At 49.1% G+C, this 15,980-nt stretch overlaps 1 protein-coding gene across 1 annotated transcript in view; it reads right to left on the bottom strand.

Annotated features, from left to right (window-relative positions):
* The window catches only part of Golga7b (golgin A7 family member B), a 30,060-nt gene extending 15,740 nt beyond the window's left edge, over positions 1-14,320 (bottom strand). Inside the window, exons 1-2 of the mRNA XM_029544077.1 lie at positions 14,283-14,320; positions 11,065-11,122 (exon numbers count right to left, since the gene is read on the bottom strand). The gene's annotated coding sequence lies outside the window, so the exon portion shown is untranslated. The remainder of the gene's footprint in view (positions 1-11,064; positions 11,123-14,282) is intronic.
* Positions 14,321-15,980: the final 1,660 nt, after the last annotated feature.

The raw sequence follows: 15,980 nt of genomic DNA, 5'->3' as shown, positions 1-15,980 counted from the left end.
TCTTCTCTCTTCTCTTCTCTCTCCTTCTCCTTCTCCTTCTCCTTCTCCTTCTCCTTCTCCTTCTCCTTCTCCTTCTCCTTCTCCTCCTCCTTCTTCTTTTTCTTTAATGGGAAATAGCCAAGTAATGGTGGTGGTGCACGCCTTTAATCCCAGCACTTGGGAGGCAGAGGCAGACAGATATCTGTGAGTTTGAGGCCAGCATGATCTACACAGCCAGTTCTAAGACAGCCATGGATACACAGAAAAACTCCATCTCAGAGAACAAAACAAGGTGAGATGTAACCAGGTTTTCAGGGCCTTGCAGCCCCAAGAACTTTGGATCAAGAAAGTGAGATAACAAGGTACAGTGGAAAGTTTGGGGTAGAGACATTATCTAACTGTAGTCTTTTGGATTTTGTTTTGTATGCTGGAGTTATTGGAGAGGTGAGGTTGGAAGCTTTGAGACCCATTAAATTAGTCCAGACAAGGTACGCAGAGAAAGATAGCTTAGACACTCGGAGGTAGCCAGTAATCAAGTTCTAGACACAGTTGGAAGATAATGTGGTGACAGTGTTTGCAGAGTTTTAAATGTATGATCCAAAATTATCCCAATATTGAGATCAGAGTCACCTGGAAGTGAAGATCTTCAGTCTACTGAGGATATGGAGTGGGAACTAGGGTCTGAATAAGCCCTGAAGTATGGTGTGAATTGTGTTCAGGTGACTTGGGTCTGAACTTTAATGTAAATAGTATAGAGTGGTGAAGAAGAAAGACATTTAAGAGTTAGGGAAGGAGTAAGAGCTAGGAATAAAACTTGTAGACCTCTCCAGATCCAAATGGGGTTTCAAACCAAAGGACTAACCAGGCATGGTGATGCATGCCTTTAATCTCAGCACATGAGAGTCAGAGGCACATGGGTTTCCATGATTCAAAGCCAGCCTGGTCTACATGGTAAGTACCAGGACAGCCAGAGCAACATAATAGTGACTCTGTCTCAAACGACCCCTCTCCCAAACATGGACTAAGTAACTTCATTTAAGGAAGACGTATAGCCAGAAAGTTGTCAAGAACTAGCCCTGACTTCACCACTTCTAGACTAGAAGACAGAAAATACTAAAAGGAGACAGCCACGTCCAAGACCTGAGAGAATGACACCCTGGATCCCAGCAGCGAAGGCTGGGGAAGGACACCTTGCTCACAGTGCTGTCGCTCCGCAGATCCTGAAATAAGCAGTGCCTCAACCATTGGTTTAGCAGTACAGAAGTCACGGGCAACCTTGAGAAAGGCTGTCAGTGGGACAGCATGTTCTCCTGGTTAGAGTTTGAGAGTTGGAATGGTAGAGAAGAAGCAGCAACCTGATAGTAGCATGGTTGTCTGAGAGAACCAGGAAGGTTCTTTGTGAAGGTGCAGACACTGGGGTGTGGCGGATCACTGACAGGAAGTCGGGTAGAGGGGGAAACACCAAACATCAGTGGTTCAGAGAAGAGCAGGCAATTTCAGAAGAAAAATCTTTTTTTGTTGTTGTTGTTTTGTTTTTTTTTTCAAAGACAAGGTCTTAGTATATATCCTGGCTGGCCCACTCGATCTAGACCAAACTGGCCTTGAACTCACAAAGATCCTCCTGCCTCTGCCTCCAGAGTGCTGAGATTAAAGACATGAGCCACTACACCTGACTGGAGCATCAGAGAGTGAAATACAAGGACGATCCAGAGGGCATGACTGTAGGGAGTCTCCAGCTTTCCACCATGGCCAGTGAAGGAGGGACACCAGTGGCCACGGATGCAAGCTGATTAGGTGCTGTGCCATGAAGAAAGATGAATTCTATTCCAAGTTCCACTTCAACCAACCAGTCTGGACTTAACCAGACCACTCAACTTACAAGTGCAGAGAGAGCTTGAGAGGCACCAAGGCGTGATGCTGCCTCTTTCCTAGAAGTCTTTCCACCTACATTCTAGGACGAGAACTCTAAGACTTTGGGGTCATCTATGCAAGCACAGAGGGTCCCTTTCAACATCTAACTTTATTGACAGGAAGAGACCTTCACATCCTCTGCCCACTTTTCTGCATTGCCTCCAGGGAAGTTACACCAACCTTGATGGATTTCAAGCCTAGAAGGTACGGTGAGAAGAGAGGGCCACAGCACAGCACGCTGACTCAGACTGAGCTAAGACACCATAGGATGGAATGTTCCCACACCCTAGTCATTTGGGCTGTAACTCTAGAGGCAGAGAGGCCTTGAGATTTAATCTGACTAATCATTATTATCCAGATGCCTTGAGACAGCCCAGCCCCGTGCAGGAGCCTGGGTCTTTGATGTTTTTGTCATAAATTAATGAGTTCACCCACAAAATAACATCAAAGAAGATCTACTAACTAATTCACTGTTATCATCTTCCAATCTGCGGCTGCTTTGGAAAGTCTCCAAAAGGAGGATCGTGGCCAGAAAAAGAAACCAACTGAAAGATCTGGAAATCCTGACATCTGGAAAGAGATAAGAGGAAGAATCAGTCCTGCAGACTGCAGAGGAGCCAGGGAGAGGGCTGGCAAACCTCGGGGCGGTGGAGGGAGGGGAGGAAAGATGGGTCTAGGAGGGGAACAATTGCATGGATGCTTGAGGGGGAAATTGTGGTCTGCAAAGTCTTAAATGGTGTCATTGCGCAGTGCGCTGGAGACTGGGGGGAAGTGTGTGGCAGGACAGTGTATCTGGAGCCAGATTGCTTGGGATGGAGCCTCTGGCTGTTAGTCACGGTGGGGGTCATGTGATCATTCTCCCTCCCCAGAGAGTAGCTGCCAAGTCCGAGAAGCTTTCTCTAGATCTTACCTGACTTCCAAACCTAGTCCTTTGAGAAGAAAACAGCGGCAGATTTATGCAGGGTGCCCTACTGAATGTCAGTGACACTCCTTCCCAGCCCAGCAGGACTCTCTAAAGCACAGAAAAGAGATCTACAAACAATCGTCAGTTCCTTCAGTCAGCAGAGTGAATATTTACTACCCACCAGCCAGAAAGATGAGCATGGTGTTGCCACCCCGACACAAGCACCGCATTTCATCAGTGGTAACCGGGGATATGGTTTTGAGGACGATTTGTCTGTCTAAAACGTATGCTGAGGGACTGGAGAGGTGGCTCAATGGGCAAGACACTTGCTGTGACAGCATGAGAACCTGTGTTCAGAACCCCAGCACCCACGTTAAGAGTTAGACATGGCTATACACATCTGTAACCCCAGTGTTGGGGTGAAGGGGAGGAGCGGAGATAGGAAAGTTGCTGGGGCTTGATAGCCACAAGCTTAAAGAAAATGACAAGTCCAGACTCAGGGAAATAGACCCTGTCTCAGGGGAATAAGGTAGACATGCTACATGCATGCGCATACATGGCTATACACATACAAACACACATACACACATGCATACATTCACATACACATACTACAATACATACACACACACATACATACATACACATACTATACATACATACATACATACATACATACATACATACATACACACCAAAAAAATGTATGTTGACATTTAATCCCCATTATATTAAGAAAACCAAGTGGGATCTTTAAGAGGTTATTAAGTCTTGTGCCTTTAATGAAATAATGGATTAATGGGCTAGTGGGTTATCTTAAAAATGGATCTGCTATAAAAGCCAGTCGGACCAGGTCTCTCCACATTCCCCATCTCTTAGCACATGATACTCTGTGCTGCCACAAGACCTTGCCAGGAAAGACACTTTGGCCCCAGACTGGAACCATGTTGTAAAATGAACATCTTCTCTTTATAACATACCCAGTCTGTGATGTGTCAATAGCAGAAAACAAGACTGGGGTGACAGGAGTGATGACACATTAGCTGTAATCCCAGCACTTGGGAGGTGGAGGCAGGAGTTCAAGGTCAGTGTCTGGTACATACCAAGCTCAAGGCCAACCAGGTCTATGAAAGACCCTGCTCCAAAACAAATAAAGACCAGGACAATAGAAGTCTACAATAAAGGCTAGCACTGAGAGGTGTCTCCCTAAAGGTATATGGGATTTGAACAGTACCTTCAAGGATTAGTGTCAGACTTTCAGACAGCTGCTGAAGCTAAGAATGCTTGCATAGTACCTGGGAACACAGAGTCTCTAGGACTGCAGACTGAATGAAGCAGCAGCCAGGCAGAGACAAGGGCAACTAAAAGCCCCCAGAAACATGAATGAGGGGACTGCCCTAAAAATAGTGCCAGAGGAGGCAGACCATGACACATATCTGCAAGAGGAGTCACTAGAAGGTGACTAAGCCAACGTGGGATTACCTCCTTTAACTCCCTACCCTCTCTTGTTCCTCTCTCTCCCCGCTCCTCCTCCTCCAGGAAGTAGAGTAGGAGGCAAAGGTCTACATGTAGAGCTCACAGCTCTCAGTGGGAAGTACAGAGACAAGGATAACACCAGAAAACAGTTGATCGAAATGTTTGCCTGTCATTACAATAGCCACTGTGCTGGAGGCTGTGCAAGCCACCTCTGGGAGGTTCCCACTGGAGTGTCAGTCATGAATGATTGACTGCAGGGTCTTACGTTCACATCTAGTACACTGGCAGCAAACTTCAGCAGTCCACTTGGAAAGACAGAGAAGAAATGAAGGGCGCGATCTCAGGAAGTCAAGGCATGGGCATAAAAGGGAACGGGTGATTTCAAAGCATCCCTAGTGAACCCAGATCATGCAGTTTAGACGGGTTTAGGCTGAAGAGCCCTTCATCCTAACACAATCTCACGTGGAAAGAGCTGTGAAAAAGAGGTGGATCTGGATAAAGGGAGACACAACTCATTCTCTCTCTTACCACACAGCCACCCCTTCGTCCTCACCAAAGCCTCTCCTCACCAAGGCTCTGCAGAACACACGCCTACGACTTTAACAATCCAGGCATACATGCCAGGCAGAGGCAGGCAGATCTCTGAGTCTGGGGCCAACATCAAGAGTCTAAAGAGTGAGTTCCGGGGCAGGAAGAGTTACAGAGAGAAACCCTGTCTCAAAACATAACAAACAAATTCAGACATACAGAAGGCTTTATAGGAAAACGTAAGAAGTCCTACCCACTCTGCCCCACACCCTAAACCCTTTAACCAGGAGATATGGCTGCTTCACTCTTTGGGGGATTTCTGCTTCAACTTCCCCCAGTGCTTGCCTTTAAGTTACTAGATGTCACACTCATGATGTCACACTCATGATGCTACTTCTTTATGTATTCACTTTGGGGACCTTATCCTGTTTTGGCAGAAGGGACTCTTGCTGCACAAGCAGGAGGAGAGAAAGCTGCCCTAATTGCCCATATCAGCCAGCACTAGAACTCCCACCTTATAGCCACCAGTCAAAGGCTGCCAATCCAAAGTCCCTCTTCAGCTACCCTGTACACAGACATCTTTCTGGCCCCTGTCACATGGTTTTGGAATTCCTAGCCATTGACAGGTCATGAGGAGAGGCCCTGCACTGGAATGAAAATCTCCATAGCATTCCATGTTCCACCAGCCAGTGCCTGTTCTCTGCCTTACATGCTTCAGTCCTTCTTCTGGGGCACTGCTTTCCTTCCCTGTCACTAAAAAGTGTCACCTCCCTTCATGCAGGCTACAGTGCAAGTTCCAAGTCAGAACAGGTTTGTGTTATGTATTTTGCATACAAGATGAAAAATAAATACCCATGATTCTTCAAGGCTAGGGTTTAGTGGGAGAACAGAGGTGGAACTCAGTATCCCTGCTCTAGCTCATGTCATGAAAATGGTTCAGTCTAATAGAAGGTAAACAGAGCTGTAGGAGGGGCTGGCTATTGAATGGTGAGCACATGAATGTCTCTGAGTCTCTCCTATGCTGCTCACTGGTTAGATGGCTGCTGACAAGACAGTTAACCTCCACAAACCCAGCTTCACTTAGGTCATGTGGGCGCAATGTTTCCTATAGGAGCTTCATCAGGAACCAATGAATCAAAGGGGCTCTGAAAGGACCCAGCTTCAGCCCTGGCCTGTAGTAGGTGTTCAGCGAAGGAGGGCAAGGAGTAAGGAGGAAGCCATTGGCAGCTGGAGCCTGAGCCCTGGACTGTGGCAGAAGCCCAAAGTCAGTCCCCCAGGAGGGTGGATGAACAGTGTCAGGTCTCACAGGGAGTTCAAGAGCCACCGCAGGAATTACACTGTGGAGGAGGGAGGGAGAGTGCAGTTAGGAGAGGAGGAGACAAGGATGCCGGTGAACTGAATAACAGGGAAGGAGGTGGGGGGTATCAAAAGAGGAACTCCATCAGCCAGGACGGTTAGGCTGCAAATAGATTGTTCTATTAACACCATTTGAGGAGCAGACATTTAACTAACATATGAAGTCTGGAGGGTAGCGGCTCCAAAATTAGCCCAGTGGCTCACCAGTGTCCCCGAGAACCCAGGAATGTGTTCCATCCTTTCTCTGCCAAATCCTGAGTGTCAGGCTTCTCGCCCTCAGAGCTGTGGTCCAACCGAGGCTGTACCAAGGCCACAGTGTACAAGCATCTACAGTGGGGAGGAAGGGAGGGCATCTTCCTTTTCTCAGGGAATTAATCCTTTCCCAGGAGCCTTCTATCAGACATGGCTTGTTTCATTGCCCCTGTCTAGTACCAATGGAAGCCAGGACACCATCAGACTCCAAAAGGAAAGGAAGACAAGGAGAAAGAGGTTGAAAACAGCCAGACTAGGGATGTGACCAACACCATCTGCCTTGCTATTTGGGTATGAAATGTGGGAACTGTCACACTGAAGAGGACAGGAAAGAAGGGAAGGAATAGGGTCTTAAAGGAGGCGGAAAGGGCTGAGCCGGGAGAGGAGCCGGTCGTGTCTTTCTCTAGCAAAGACAAGAAGCTGAGTCTAGGAAGAGATTCTGAAAGCCAAGCTTGCATCCCCTAGAAGACTCGTAAGTGCTTAAATGGCTGAGCTCTCTAACTCCAGGAAACAGATTCTAAAGAGAAGACAGTGTCTTGTCACCTCAGCTGAGCCAAAAAAAATGAGACCAGGCGCCGTGGCTCGAACCCATAATTCCTCAACTCAGGAAAGAGACGGAGGGTGGTGCATTCCAAGCCAACCCAGCATACACAGGGAGAGACCCTGTCTCAACAAAACAAAGTAAAAACAAAACAAAACCCACAAGGTGGCTGTTCTGAGAAGCACAATGACCCATGCTTTCTGGATCAACTATTCAGAGGACACACAAGGCAGACACTGGGAAGCAAAGCGGACATTTTCGTTTCACAGGCTGCTGGGAACATCAGTTGCCTCCGCCATTTTGGAAAACAAGCCGTAGCCTAAATTCCACTTCTAGATTCACAGCCCTGCATATGTGTGTGTGTCCAGTTATAAATGGGGACATTCACAGCCACACCCTGTAAAAGAATAAGAAAACTGGAGACAACCAAAACATCCTGAGACTGGATGGTGAATAGTGGGGTCACTGTGGAATGATCATGGCTTAGCAGTAGCCACACACGTGGCATTCATCTCAGAAGACACTGTTCCAAAAAGGCAAACGTCATCAGAGCACATCCAGGGTGGTTATTTATATAAAGTTCCACAACATGCAAAAGCTAAAACAGTATGCAACTTAGATATAAATTAACACAAATGTAAAACTACCAGAGAAGAATACCACACACGCACACACACACACACACACACACACACACACACACACCAGATTCAAGCAAATGATTAGCTCTGGGCAAGCTTGGGGACAAGTGTGAGGGGAGGGTGGGGGAGGGGGACTCCAGATAGGAAAGGAAACTTTTTCTCTTTAAACAGCTCAGAGCACTTAGAGCATAGGGTTTTGTTACATTCTTATTCCTTATGGGTTGCATAGCTTTTGTACTCATGGAAATTTTAATGACAATAATTAAAAGGAAGAACGTAGACCATCGAGGTGGGATGAGGCCTGCTACAGAGGCCCAGTTCAGCCTACCTTGATAAACTCTTCCACTGCACCACTGCCTAGAATCTGCAGAGCCCAGGAGCCACAGAGCCAGGCTGGCTGAACTCTGACCACTTCTGTCTGGTGTCTCGTAGACTTTGTGAGCTCCACATTTGAAGGAAAGAGAGATCGAGGATGGAGACAGAGTCGGGATGTCCAGGTGCTTCTTCTTGGGGGAATTTAGAGGTGAGACTAAGGAGGAGAGCCCTGGATCCCTACCTAGAGGCCTTGCCCCGAGCCGGGCTCAGCCATATGCTAGCTATCACTGAAGCTTAGATCTGGAAGGGAAACTCAGTTCCATACCAGCGAAGAGACCGCAAGAGCTGAACCAAATGGCCACTCACGTCTCAGACAGAGAACCTCCAACCTTAACTCAACTTTCCACCACCGCACCCAATGGACTCTCCTGCCAAGAGCTTTGTACATCCTTCCTCTCTCCCAGAAACCCCAGATCTTTTCCTGGGAGGATCTTGCCTACTTTCAAGTCTCTGCTTTAATGTCACTTTCTGGGAGACCTTTCCTGGCCCCTCTTCTTCGCTCAGGGAACTCTGCCTTCTGCCCTGCCACAGCTTTGACTGCCCATGTAAAACTAAGTCGTTCTGTTTACATCTTCTCCATAAACTCTTCACCGCTCACCAGAGAATCCCATCCTAGACCATCTTAACCTGGAGAACATCTCATAGCTCTCGTCAGGCACGTGGCAAGCACTGATTAACTTGATGGAATGAATAGAAAGCTGAACTCGGCTGGTAAAAGGCAGCTAATATGAACATGGAAATAGATTCCACTCATGTTCCAGCTCAGAGCCTCTACCCATCTCTTCTATGCTCGGCCAGGCACTTAGCTCTCTCCACCTTCAGACTCGTTCTAGACATCCAAGAAGAGAGGAAGGAAGGCCTTCCAGATGACCCTGTTGCTGACAGATCGTGGCTCTCCTCAGTGAGCACATGGACCCTCGCCCCAACTCCTAATGAGATCTTTCCCTTAGTTTCTTGGCAGCCACTGTTCCAGAAAGACACTCAAAATTGGAGGATGTTCAGAGATGAAATGTCTGAAAAACGTGTGGACAGGGGATGGAATAATTATAGCGGATGAGAAGAGCCACGCTTTGGCCTCTGCCAAATTAAATGGGATCAGATAATTGTACTTGAGGCGCTCCAGGGTGTGAAGCCCTCTGAGGGAGGAGGTGCACTGGGGATGCTGTGGAGGGTGGAATTATGTGAAATGGAACAAAATGAATCCCTGGGGATTTTAGGCTTAGTGGTAGAAACCGTTTCCTCCCAGGAAAGCCGTGAGGTTGGGCACAGTTCTAACGGAAGGAACAGGTACCACCTTGGTGGCATTTAAGCCCACTCTGAGCCAGATCTAGAGACTGCAAATACAGCTACCTCATTCTAGAAGGTTGGGATCAAAGGTTGGCCAGAGGCGATCTGATGGTGGGGTAGTCTGGTGGTCATTCAAGCAGGCTGAGTCTAGCCCAGCTGACAGCTTTCTGGCATGTGGCCATGGGCATGTGGTTTCTCCTGCCTGAGACCTTGATTTCTGCATCTGGGGAATGGTGACATCACTAGTGCTGTAAAGTACACAGGGAGAGTAAATGTGACAGCCTGTGTTGGCTCTTGTTAGAGAGCTGGGTAAATAGAAAATGCATTAGTTCTCAGTTCTAAGCTCTAAATAGAGACACTCCTTAAATTTTGTCGGGATTCCATCTGTATAAGTTGGGGATAGATGTGGATCCACAGAATCCTGAGGCTTCAATAGGCTCTAAGGTGCCATTCCCTATCTCAACCATGCCGTTGGTGCTGTCGATGGCGGTCTGGTGCCGACAGCACAGCCTGTGGTGCTGTGAGCATCTTGTGAGGCTCAGCAGGAAAGCCCGGCCAGGCAGATCCACCTCTTCCTCTCCTTTATTTTCAAGGCAGTGGGGACCAACCAAATTGTAGCCTTCTGCTGATCCAGTGGACAGCAGGCCCCTTGGCCTCAGGTCCTATAGAGATAGGCTTTCATTTAGGCCTCTGTGTAAAATGCTTTCTGAAAGAGCCACCCTTAGTTTAAAATTGTCTTTTGGGCTAGGGATGTAGCTCAAGTGCAGAGCATGTTCTCAGCACGTGAGAAGCTCTGGGTTCCATCTCTAGTACTGAAAAAAGGAAAGTACTCTTAAGATTTCTGAGATAAGCCCCTCTCTGGCAGGTTTCCTGGTAGATAGGAGTATGGCTGGGCAGGGTGGTGAGGAGAAGCCAGGCTTGCCTGCAGGGGAGGACACCACAGCCGGCAACGGCTCATCAGGAGATAATCCTGCTCTCTGGCCTCGGCTGGGAACGCAGGTGACCCCAAGTTCCCTGCCTGTGGCCTCTCAAACTGACCCGACCTCTGAACTTTTCCAAATACACACCAGAGAGGCCATGGACTTCAGAAAATGTCAGAAGCCAGGATCCCAAAAGCACCATGATCAAATTACGAACCGGGGTGGGAGAAGGTCCACAGGCCTGCCTTCTCGGGTGGGGTTGGGAGGGAGAAGGTCCACAGGCCTGCCTTCTTGGGTGGGGTTGGGAGAGCACTCTCAGAGGTGAGAACTGTGGTTAGGTAACAGAACTGGGGAGACTGTGGCTGCCGGGGACAGCAGGGACAGAGTGGGCACAGGCCTTGGGGTCTTCCTGTCATGGGCTCATTTGGAATCAGAGTCAACCCTCACCCTCTTCATCCCACAAGGTCAGTGGCTCCTGTGACCTGCCTAACTAGTTGAGAATAGGGGTACAGGTCAAAACCCAGAAACAGGAAGTGAGACTTGGGCTTGCCCGACATTACCAGCACACTGGGGAGTAAGGGACCATGAAGAGAGCCCCAGATGAGCAGCAGGGACCCAGGTTCAAGATCAGACTTACACTCTTACAAGCTTTGTGCTATGTAAAGCTCACAAGGCCTCTCTGGTCCTCAGGTAGTCTCTTATTAACAGAGTATAAGCCTCATGACCCTAAAGGCTCTCCTGGGCCTGACTCTTGTCTGCAAATTCTCCTCACAGCTCCTCATACACATCTGGATGTCTCCCTTTCTAGAGTAGTTTGTATCCAGGACAGCAGTAACTCAGGATCCTCAAGGGGTTCCTGGAAAACTGGGCTAGGTAAGAACCAGAAAGACTTACCCAATATTGTGGACAGGGATCCCCTCCGAGTTTCAGGTTGATCCTCTTCACCAGGGCCCTGGTTGGTCAGAAGGAAAGAACAGACTCATTATAGTGAGCTGCAGCCATAGAGAAGCCAGGCTTATGGAGAGGGGCTTCTGCCTTGTTTCTGGCAAGTTCTGACGCCCCACTACGCCTGCAGGGCTTAAGACAGGCCTGGGCCACTAAACGAAGGATCAGTTCTTGGGGGAATCCAAGGCTCACATCCCACTGTTAGCTGCCTTTGCTGATCCCTTGATTTGTGCCAGGCCCGGCTAAGGTCCTCAGATACAGTACTTCATTTAATCCTATAACTTAGGCAGTGGCACCTCTACCATACCCATTTTATAGATGAGCAAGCAGGTTACTGCGTGATTCAGCTAAGCAGTAAAGTCAGGATCCGAGTGCTGGTTCATGAACCTAAGTCTCCTCCTCTTTTGAGCAAGTCCTCCCTCCACCCCAGGTCTCTCTAAGTGGTGCCTCGCAGGCCTACAGGTCAACTGGCCACACCTTACAAAGAAGCACTGGGTCTCTTAAAGTTTCCAGAGGCAACACAGGACTCAGGGAATGTGTCAGAACACAGACACTTCAACAGGTCAGACAATAAGTCTGTGGAATATAGCTTTGGAGGTTAGATTGGGGTGGAGACTGGAACTCTTGGGAGAAGAGGGGTCTCAGGGACACCAGCAACTGGGTGGCGCAGCCAGAGGGACCACAGGACTGTGCTTCGTGCTTAGACACAGCCCAGAGAAAGGTCTGGAAAAAAAAAAAAAAAACAAAACTCCAGAAAAAGGGTGTGTAAGGTGGGAGGCTCGGCCAGAGTGCTCCCCCAGAGATGCAGCTGCAGGGGCAGCCAGTATCTCAGTCAGGCCACCCAGGCTGGAGGCTCCTGGGCCCTCAGATGCTTTGGGGATCTGGGGAATTCCTCAGGAATGAGATGGTCCACAGGCTGCCAGGCACCTCCCCCAGGACGGTGAGCCTGGAAGGGCGGGCATGGAGGGGCTTTGTTTTGAAATAATCAGGAGTATCTTCAGGGGAGGAGGCTCTCAGCTTGCCCTGGGGCTCCTGCAATGCTGTGGAGCCTACAGGAAGCGTCATCCTGAATTGACGGAGATGCCTTAGGGCCCCAAGGGCCAACCCTACGCCGTAAGAGAAGGCTGGTTCAGCCTATCCTCTGGGTTCCGGAAATAATTCAAAAATAAGAACATGCATTCCTGAACACCGGCTTTGAGGTAGGGATAGAGTGAGACACAAAACAGACATAAAGTCCTGCCCTCCTGGGCCTTTAGTGGGAGAGACAAGCGATTAATAATAATAATAATAATAATAATAATAATAATAATGCATTAAAAGGGGAGAAAGCAGAGAAAGGGCAGGAAAGGAGCCGAGCGAGGCGTGTCGGTTGCAATGTGTGTCTGCTTCATCTAAAGGTCATTTTCGATAGCGTGGCCAGAGGCAAAGGAAACAGCAAAAGAAAGGCCCCAAGGCAGGAGCGAGTTCAAGGTGTAGCAGAGAGGCCAGTGTGGCTGGAGCTGAGCGCTGAGGAACAGGAGCAGCGGATACACGGGGACTGGAACAAGAATGCCCTGGAGACTTGTGGGCAGAGGGGACACGGCCCGCCATGTGTCTAACACCCCCCTCTTTGCTACAGTGTTGGGAATAGGCAGAAGGAAACTGAGCCCCCTTTACTCAATAGCAACATGCGGCTTTAATGGTGCCTCGCTATCCAGTTTAATTCCCACAGCCCTGGGGGTAGGGGAGGCTTATTCTTCCCATTTTTCAGCTAAGGAAACTGAGGCTCAGGGAAGGTCAGAAAGAAATACATCCACCCTTCCCGATCTGACCTGTCTCACCCGTCCCAGTCACATCCCTTTCTGCTACCCCATCCTCAAAGAGCATCTCCAACTCTCCTTTCCGATCGTGGAGCTTTTCACAAATGCCACCTCAGCCCTTAGAACGTTTTTCTCTCCTGCACCCAGCTCCCGCACCCATCCCAACACATCCTCTAAGAGACCCCTGGAGCGCTGTTTCTTGGGGCCCATCCCGCATAGCTCAAACATGGCCAGCCACTGCAGAAACATGGAGTATTACAGCCATCCCACTGCCAGGCTCCCACACAACAGGAGCGCACGGCTGGGGCCAGAGCTTAGTGCCTCTGCTCCCTCAGCAATTGATTCCACACTGGTCTTGGGTTCCGGTCCTGTGGACAGCGTCGGACTATTCTAGGTTTCTTCAAATGTCTCCAGGGTACTTTCAATCCACTTCACACTGACTTCATGATCATTTGGGCACATGCCCCGACCTTGGGCAGGTCCATTCCGAGCCTTGGGCACATAGGTGCCACGCACTTCAGGAGAATGGCTCTCATGAGTCAGGTGTGGTGATATGTGCCTGTAATCCTAACACTCGGAAGACTGAGGCAGGAGGATCATGAGCTGGAGGCCTGCCTGGGCCACACAGTGAATTCTAGATCATCGTGGGCTATATAAATGAGACCCAGTCTTGAGAAAGAACTAAATAAGAATTGGAGGCTGGTGTCCTTAAGGGATGAGTGTGGCACTGAGGGACCCCGGTGTGTTTAGAGTCACCAGACCCAAGTCCAAGGCCTGCTTCTCTTCTCTTTGCTACGGCCTAGGCAAGTGATTGAAGCCATATCTTCACATATACTCTGGCCCAGACTATCTTCACGTATATGCTGGCAGACTATAGTTTCCCCTGTGAGTTCTGAAAGAGCTGCAGACAGTGCACACTCACTGTTGGCCCAGCACGCCGCCTGCTCGCCTCTCATGCTACTCCAGGTGTGTGCTTCAGGGCTGTCCTGAAGGGGAACACCTGGCCACTGTGCTCTTGAGAAATCTCAAACATCTCCCTTGGGTACTGACTGATCTGCGAAGGTCCCAAACAATGGGTCAACTAACCAGCCAAGCCTTGTTAAAATATGTTTCCAGTACAGCTCAGGCACATGGAGACTCAGTAAATACCCTGGAGTCTAATTTAGGAAGGAGGAGACTCAGAACTGACAATCCGGACACGGCCCTGCTGCTCACCACACTCTGCCCTCTTACCAACGAGGTTCTGAGTCCTCAGTTGTAGGTCACCCAGAGAACTTAGCGCATACTAGCTCAGTTTGCCTAGTTAGGAAACCCTGGAGCTCCCAATAGAAAGCTGTGGTGTAGACACCATGACCGAGAGGAACCGACCTGCTATGGCACCTCTTCCAGGGCTGTCAAAGTTCCCGCCAGCATCCCAAGCTGTCCCAGAGTAGAGGTACTCTGTAGAGGACAGCTAGCAAGCCTGGGTGCTCAAAGCCAGGCTCTGGGTGGACAGCCCATGCCACCGTACCCCGCTGGGTTATTTATAAAGTGTTTTCAGATGAGTCAGGCACACGCTGCCCAGTAAGTACCTTAGAGAATGTGCCAGGAGAAATGCTATAAATAGCGTGGATTTCTGGGCTCCCACCGACCCCTAGCAGCCTCCTCCTTGTAGAAAGGAAGGTAGGAGGATGGGGCCTGTGTTGACCAGCCGTCGCCATGACCCCAGTAGCAATCTGAGGCCAGCAGGAACATGAGTCCTGGCAGGCCAGTCTGTGGGACAGATGGGAAGCCCCAGGCTGAGGGAGAAGAGCCTTAGCCGGGCATTTTATAGACACAGACCTCACCCCATTCCCTCAGTACCATTTCCCCACCCAGACTGACAGACGTGCCTGCACCCCGGTTCTCCACACTGCCAGTTCACACCTCTATTCCAAGTATACAGCTCTCCACCTCCAGAGTGGAGCCCAGAGACCAGCTATTTATATCTCTCTAGAAAGGGAGCCAGGGCCCCCAGCATCCCTGCTTCCTTCCCCCCTCTTGGCAGTTGCTAATTACTTCCTCAGCTGGGTGCAGCCTGCTACCCCTGGCTGAAGCCACCAGGAACAAATGCACCTGTGTTCACACCAGACATCCCAGGGAGGCTAGGGCCCCCTTATCCAGGCAGAGAGTGTGACCACCCAAGGCCTGCCTCTGGGGTCAGGACTCTATACCTATAACACCCTTCTGTGAGTCTCAGAGGAGGGTCTTAAGGACCCACCCTGTCCTTGGTAGCCTCCACACAAGCTAGAGGAGTAGCCTGCCATTCAGCCACCCTGCTGTGTGCCTGGCCCTGGGCTCAGCTCTGTGGGAAGAGGCAGGCAGGGCAGAGAGATGAATAAGCCTGCCCAACCACCCCCATGGGAGGCAAAGACATAAACAACTCATTATGCAGTGGAGAAAGACTGAAGCAAGTGCTAAATTAAGGGACAAGCTGGGCACACAGCCTGCAGGCCCTTGGTTCTAGACTGCTTTTTTATTTCTTATTATATTAAGTAATTCATGATCATTTTTTACAAAGAATCTGTATATGCAGACAAAAGAAAACTTTTGATGTATTCATATACTATACTCATTATCCCATACCCAAAGGCAGCTATATCCAGTCTGAGGACCAGACTGTCACACTTCATTAAATGGAATCCAGACAGGTCTCAGATCTGAGGGTGGGGACCCTCAGCCTGGCTTGTAAGATGGTCTTTAGGACACGGAAATTCATAAGAAATGAATAGAAGAGTTTCAATTTGGATAGTGTGACATAGTTATATGAAAATATTCAAATTGACAGTGATGCCCAGAAAATGTATGGAAAGGCACACAGTAGGTCAGGGATTTAGCTCACTGGTAGAGCACAAGACTCGTACGAGAAGCGCTACACTGAATCCCTAGTACTGCGATCATAGTCACAGTAAATATTAAATTTTTACGTTTATTTTTTGTTTTGTTTTGAGATGGGGTCTATCTACAAAGTCCTTACTGTCCTCGAAGTCACAGAGAATCAGCTGCATCAGCTTTCCAAGTGCTGGGACTAAAGGTATATACCACTGC

Source organism: Mus pahari, chromosome 1 (assembly GCF_900095145.1).
Source record: "Mus pahari chromosome 1, PAHARI_EIJ_v1.1, whole genome shotgun sequence".
Classification (NCBI taxonomy): domain Eukaryota; kingdom Metazoa; phylum Chordata; class Mammalia; order Rodentia; family Muridae; genus Mus; species Mus pahari.
Note: the sequence above shows the minus strand (reverse complement) of the source record. Positions and strands in the feature narration are given on the sequence as shown.